Genomic DNA, 7,329 nt, shown 5'->3' on the forward strand with positions numbered 1-7,329 from the left:
TTAACCACCAGATTGTAATGACTAGAAAGAACTGTGTGTGACCCTAGGAAAATCAATTACCACAGTCTCAAGTATTAAGTGGGGATAGTGATAAGCAACCAACTTTACAGGGTAGTTGTGAGATAAGAAGTGTAAATAAATATCAATGATCACCCTTGGCTCTTTTTCTTAGGTCTTTGGCAAGGCAAAAGGGGTTAAGTGGCTTGCCCAGGGATACACAGCTAGGTAATTATTAAGTGTCTGAGACCAGATTTGAACCCAGGTACTTCTGACTCCAGGGCCGGTGCTTTACCCACTATGCCACCTAGCTGCCCCTTGTTTTTCTCTTCCATCTCTTTATTTTCTTTTCCTTCCTTTCCTGTCAATCTCAGTTCCCCATTTCTCGTATCTTCACCTCATGCCTTCCTCAGGTGCAATTCTGAGAAAATTCCTTCTCCTCTGATTCCAAGCAAGAGGGCAACTGGGTGGAGGTGGAGAGGGGTGAAACAAGAGTTGAGAGGAGGGTGACTTAAGGAGAATGGTCCCAAGGTGCAGAGGAACAGTTGACTATTGATGGAAGCAGACAAAGAGGAGCTTTGGTCAGAATACTACAGCTTCTCATTCTGACTTTTCTAAGAATTTTTTTCTCCTAATCTTTTATTTTCTCTTTTCCTTCTCTATATATCCTTTTCATCTCAACTATCTCTGCATTTTCCCCCTCAGTCTTCCATTCCATTTTCTCTGTGTCTCCTGTCTTTCTCTTTTGTTTTCTCTCCAGGTATCTATCTCCCAACCCCTCTCTCCCAGGCTCTCAAGCCCTTGGCTTCTCTGGGAAGATCATTGACACAGAGAAGTTATTGACACCTTCCCTACCCTCTGTTTTCCACATCTCTTTGATCCTGCACGCGCCTGGGCCCGAGGCCCACGGGCCAGATGTAGCAGCCACTTGTGAGAACCCAGCATGCATACCTGTAGGGAAGAAGGAAGAGTTTGGAGGATCTGAGAGCAGAGACACCCTTGGGCCCAGAGTGTACTCTCTTTGTGTCTCCGTTTCCCACTGCTTATTTCTCTGTCTCTGAGCCTGTGTCTTTTTTCTTTCCCATCTGCTCCTCTTTCACCCAGACTGTCTTCCCTGCTACTGCTGCTGCTACTCCCTAAACTCCTGTCTTTCCATGCTGTGAGAACAGCTTATTTGGGCAGTAAGGTGTGAAACAGGAGGTTTTGCTAAAGGGTGGAAGGGAGAAAGTGGTGGGGGAGACAAATGGGGGACAAACAAATGGGACAAACTAGTTGAAGAAAATGGAAAGGTGGAATGAAAGGGAAGGAGACCAAAAATAGAAAAATGGAAAATGGGTTAGGCAAGTGGAGTCATAAAGCCTAACGAGGTCTTCTGGGAAGGAATCCACTGGATGAGGAACTGGACCTGGAGATTTTCTGTGCTGGGACAGTGAAGGCCTGAATCAATGGCTTTGGACTGTGAAATCTTGGGGACTGCCTTTGATATCTCCCTTTGGTTTTTCCTGGAAGAGCTACGATAGAAAAAGGTCACCGTCTTGGGGTCAGTGAGGGGTTGTGATAGGTAGGAACTGACTAAAAAGGGTCTGGATGGTCTCTGACGGTCTCTTTCAAGCCCCAAAATGCTTTTGGATTCTGCCACAAGTGACTTGTATGCAAATCACTCTGGATATATCCCAGCTTCTCTGGCTCCCAGACACCCGGCAAGCGTCTGGGGGGACGGGGAGGGCTGTCAGCTCGTGTCCTCCACGCGTAGGACCCTGTGGGGCGGAAACAGAGCACAGCTGGTCAGGTGTCACTGATCCCCCCCAGCTGTGCAACAACTTTATGCTTTAATTCCCATGCCTAGCTGCTCCTCCTGCTTCGGCTCTTCAAAGGAAGGGGAGATGCAAGGCTAAGGCGACCTACTTTTTCTGTCCCTAGAGTCCTGGTTTTACTGAAAGTCTTGGGAGCTAGAAGGGTGTAGGTGGCAAGGGATGGGAACTTATAAATTTAGTGTCACATTCTTAAACGTTGGAAAGTGCAGAATAAGTGCTCCTTCCTACCCTATCGCCTGAGAAGAATCTTCTCCCCTTCCTTCTTCTCCATGATTCTCCAACTTTCTCTGGCTCTCTACAATCTCCTCTAAATTCTCTGTGGTAGCCCCTTCTTGTGGAATCTCATAGGACTGAAAGGTTTAAGAAAGGATAGAGCAAGGAGATAAAAGAAATAGTCCTATCCAGTGGGGCCAGTGAGCTGGGATGTGATTAATTCAGCAAGTTTATTGCTTCTCCTATTACACTTAAATGAATAGAATGTTTAGAGTTAAAAGTGACTCAGCTAGTAAGTGGCTCGGTGAAAATATTTTGGGGAGGGGGTACATAAAAACAAAAGCACCAAGATAGTAATAAAAGCAGGAGAACTTCAGCTGAGACCTAAATGCTCCCTATATGACAGTTCTCCCCCTCTCTCCCATTGCAATCCCCTATTATGCTCGTGTGGTCATAGTTTTGGATCTTCCTTGATTCTTCATCCCATCTCTTATAGAGTAAGGACCTGCAAATTCAGAGCTGGGGGAATAGGAACATAGTATTTGGGTGCCTTAGACTTAAGAACTTGCAGGTTCTTAAGACTTGGAGGGGCTAGTACAGGAGGGCAAAGGCTCATCGAAGCCCAAGGAAAGGAAAGAGGTGATACCGACAGTGGGGGAGGGAGCCCAGTACTCGGTGGCCTGTGCCTTTGAAGAAGGATTTCCCACGGTCTGAGTGAGATCAAAGTCAAGGAGATAGCAACCCTGGTGGGATTGCAGGGAGGAAATTGGAATCTGGAAGAATGTAACTTAAGTAACAGTTTGAGGATAGGACACGGGAAGACTTTATATTCAATATGTTAGTAAGGCAGAAATGTAGGCACTGAATGGAGGTATCACTGGACTGGAGAATACTAAAAGACAAGATAATGAAAGTTTCAAAGTTTTCATAGCACTTTACAAATATCCCATTTTATCCTCACAACAACCCTAGGTTGTAAAGTACTGTTATTTTCCCTATTTTTATAGATGAGGAAACTAAGGCAGGCAGTGTCAAATAAGTGACTTGCTCATGACCTGTGAGGATTCAGATTCAGATTCAAACTCAGGTCTTCCTAACTGCAGGTCCAGTGACCTATCAACTTCTCCATCTAACAATCTATATCTTTAAAGATAAAGTTAAATATCCAAATTTTCAAAAGAGGGAATAGGGTGTAATTTGGAAACTAAAAGACCCAAAAGTCTGATAATGATTCTGGCAAAATTTTGGAACATTATCAAAAAGATGGTTACAAGCATTTAGAAACAGAAGCAGGAATCATTAAAAGTTGGCTTCATTAAATGTCAATGCTAGAGTAGCCTGATTTCTCTCTCCCCACCCCCCCACCCAACAGGGTTAATAAAGTAGTAAATAAGAGTTTATCCTTAATACTCTTCTACTAAGATTAGAAGCTTGGCACAAAGCTCAGGTATTTAAAAATCTCATTCTTTCCAATGAAATCTGCAGATTGCTAACAAAATCAGATATCTTTCTTTGATCTCTTTTTTTAGGTTTTTGCACGGAAAACAAGGTTAAGTGGCTTGCCCAAGGCCACACAGCTAGGTAATTATTAAGTGTCTGGGATCAGATTTGAACCCGGGTACTCTTGAATTGAGGGCTAGTGCTTTATCCACTACGCCACCTAGCCACTCCAAGACCAGAAATCTTTTTGAAAAGACTACTGCACAAATTTTGTACTTATTTGGCATGTATGTGACTACAATCAAGATATTGATACACAAGAAGCTGCTAGAATAGGAAATTATAGACAGATTCTTTTGTTGTTGTTGTTGTTGTGTGTTTTTTTAATGTTCCACTTTACTCTCTGACCATTTTCTCACTAGATGTCTTGCTGCCCAGTAAACACCCCCAATCCCTACCACATCACCCTGCTTTCTTAATCCTGGACTATAATCAGATCAAATCTTATCTTGGAAGTGGTTTGTCATTTTACTCCCCTATGGTCCAGTTACCATTTCTATAACTGTCCCCCCCCCCAAAAAAAAAATAGGAACCTCTTCCTACCAGTCTCCTATTTGTATTCTCTGCCTCATTATACTTTTTGAGGTCAGGGACTGTTTTTGACTTTGTGTTTGTATTCCCAGTGTTTAGCACATGGAAAGTACTTAAAAACAATTAATTAATTGATCTCTCAAACTATCTTTAAGGACAAGCTAGAGCAGTATGGGCCAGATTACAATTAAGATTCAGGACAGATTCCTAATCAAAGGCAGGTATAAATAATGATATGCCTCAAGGAATCGGTCTGGTGTTGCTCAATATTTTTAACAATGACTTAGATGCTTGTCAAATTTGTAGGACACAGAAAACTGACAATAGCTAACACATTTAATGACAATTCAGATCCAAAGTTATCTTGATAACCTAAATCCGAATCAATGAAATCAGACAACTCTGCAGGATATAAATCACAGGTTACTTGCCAATCTACATTGGTAAAGGGTGTTTCCTCAATGAGAGGTCTCTATACTGAAGAAATCACAAGTCCAACCCTTCCCACCCAACCAGTAAATCTTGGATTCAGAATATCAGTCACATATACAGGAACAGGGTCTATGGAAAAGATTAGGGTAGAAAGTTAAGAGGGCTATGAAGATCTGAGTCAATATTGTGATAGGACAAAAAAAAAAACACTGCACTTTTATGTCAAGGCAAACATGCCTTCTAGGATCAGATCATATTTGAACTGTTGTCCTCAGTTCTGGGGGAGCACATTTTAAAAGGAGAGAAATTGGTATAGTGGTACAAAAATTGAAGCAATGATTTAGGGGGAACATGATAGCTGTCTTTAAAAATCTGATGGGCCTTTATGGAATAAAGGGATTAGACTTGGCTAATTTATCCACAGAGGACTCCAAGTTATTGGAGGAAAGTTCCTAACAATTATAGCTACATGAGAGGAAAAGGGGCTTTCTCAGACCCTCAGAAGGTTCTCCCCACTGGAAGACTTCAAATTGAGACTGGATAACTACTTGTAAACTTTGTAGAAGGGATTCCTGTTCATGTCCAGGTTAAACAAGATAGATTCTGAATTCTTTCCAACTCTGATATTCTAAGGCTCTGGGAAGATGGATTGAGGAACTAGGTATGTAGTTTCCTTCTTTGTAAAATTAAAGGGTTGTGCAAAAATATAGCATCTCTTTTTTTTTTTGGTAGTGGCAGAGAGATAATAAAAGGGTGTTCATCAACTAGGGAATGGTCAAATTATGGTATGTGAGTGTAAGTAATATATGCTATTTTAAAAACATTTTAAAAAACGAGGAAAGGGGTGGTTTCACAGAAATCTGGGTAGGTTGATACGATCAAATGCAGAGTGAAGTGGGCAAAAATAGAACAATTAATGCAATGAAAACATTGTAAAGACAGACAACATCGAAAGACTTAAAAACTGAGTGATGCAACGATCAATTGTAATTCCTGAGGATTGATGCTGCAACATGCCATCTACTTTTTTTTTATTTTAGGTTTTTGTAAGGGAAATGGGGTTAAGTAGTTTGCTCGAGGCCACACAGCTAGGTAATTATTATTTGAGGTCGACTTGAACTCAGGTCCTCCTGACTGCAGGGCCGGTGCGCTATCCACTGCGCCACCTAGCCGCCCGTACTGTCTCTTTCTTGACAGAGGAATGATGGACTCAGGGCTCAGAATGAGATATATGTATTTTTTGTTAATGTCAATTGAGGGATTTGCATTGTTTTACTATGCATATTTGTTATAAGGTTTTTTTCTTTTTGCAAGGGTTCAGAGAGAAAGGAGGGAGAGAAAGCAGAATTTTGTTGTTTGAAAAAAATTTAATTGTAAAAAAAAAGGAACAAGAAAATACTAGATTTGTTTTCGGAAGACAGGGGTTCGTGTCTTTGTTACTTACTTGGATGTCAGGGCATCACCTTCCTGATGTCATGGGCCTCTTCAAGGACGAAGTACAACCAACAACCTGCGTGACTCGGGCAAATGAGTGAACCTCATTCCTCAAATCTTCCTCTGGGCAAATATAAGGGTCAGACTACGAGACCGGGCGTCCTTTCCGGCTCTAAGGGAATGATCCTCCTGGCAGAGAGGTGGGGGACTACGGGAACAAAATGTGGCGTTGATCTAGTGACCCCGGAGGTTGGTTTAATAACTTTTTCCCCCAAGGCTGGGATGGGTGACAGCATTTACCTGCCAATGACCGTGTGGTGAAGAACAAAGCAACCAGAGAGCTTCAATAAAACGCTTTCGCGTGGTGCGAGGTCTTGGTGTGGTCGGGGCGGCGGGGCCCGGAGCGGGCACGGAGGGGTGCGGCAGAAGCTTGGTGCCCACCCTTCAGCCTCGGGGCCTCCCGGGGCGGAGCGCCAAAAGCGCGGCGGCCGCTGTGAGCAGGATTCGAACCTGCGCGGGGAGACCCCATTGGATTTCGAGTCCAACGCCTTCACCACTCGGCCATCACAGCTGCGCGGGGCCGCGCCCGCCCGGCCCTACCAGGCTCTCCGCAAGCCTCAGTGCCCGGCCCGGCCGGCTCCGCGCAGGCGCCGGGCCTCAGCAGCGCCCGCCCGCCCGCCCGCCCGCCCGCCTGCCCGCCGCTCGCTGGCACGCACGGACGCACGGACACATGCACGCGCACACACACTCACACACGGACACACGCGTACACACACACACACACACACACACACACACACACACACACACACACACACACACGCACGGCGCCTGCACTCGCCTCTTCCCCCCGCCCGGCGCGGGGCCGTGAGAAGGGCAGGACTTGGCACAGACCAACTCCCCCGCGGGGAGCCCTGCCCACTCGCGCCGCCCCGGGGCAGCGAGGCCGGGATCCTTAGCCACGCGCCACAAGCCACAGCGGCGGCACCGAACTCGTGCCCAGGGCCGGGTGCTTAGGGGCTGCTGAGCTGCAGGAGGTGCAGGGCTCGGGGAGTCCGGAAGGCCTGGCACGCGGCCGGCATTCACCGGGCATTTGGGGACCTCGAGGGCAGCTGGCCCGCCCTGCCCGCCCCAAGCTCTCCACAGGTCATGGATCTCCAGCTTCTACACACACACCACACACGTATGTCCAACTTCTCCCTCTTACACACACACATGTACCTCCAGCTTCTACACACACACCACACACGTATGTCAACTTCTCCCTCTTACATACATACATGTACCTCCAACTTCTACACACACACACCACACACATATGTCCAACTTCTCCCTCTTACACACACATGTACCTCCAGCTTCTACACACACACCACACACGTATGTCCAACTTCTCCCTCTTACACAC

The 7,329-nt window shown here is 45.5% G+C and overlaps 1 non-coding gene across 1 annotated transcript; it reads right to left on the minus strand.

Moving 5' to 3' along the window:
• Window positions 1-6,410: 6,410 nt before the first annotated feature.
• TRNAS-CGA (transfer RNA serine (anticodon CGA)) lies at window positions 6,411-6,492 on the minus strand. The gene has a single exon. It is a non-coding gene; the product is annotated as a tRNA-Ser (tRNA).
• Between the last annotated feature and the right edge of the window lie 837 nt (window positions 6,493-7,329).

Source organism: Macrotis lagotis, chromosome 2 (assembly GCF_037893015.1).
Source record: "Macrotis lagotis isolate mMagLag1 chromosome 2, bilby.v1.9.chrom.fasta, whole genome shotgun sequence".
Classification (NCBI taxonomy): Eukaryota; Metazoa; Chordata; class Mammalia; order Peramelemorphia; family Peramelidae; genus Macrotis; species Macrotis lagotis.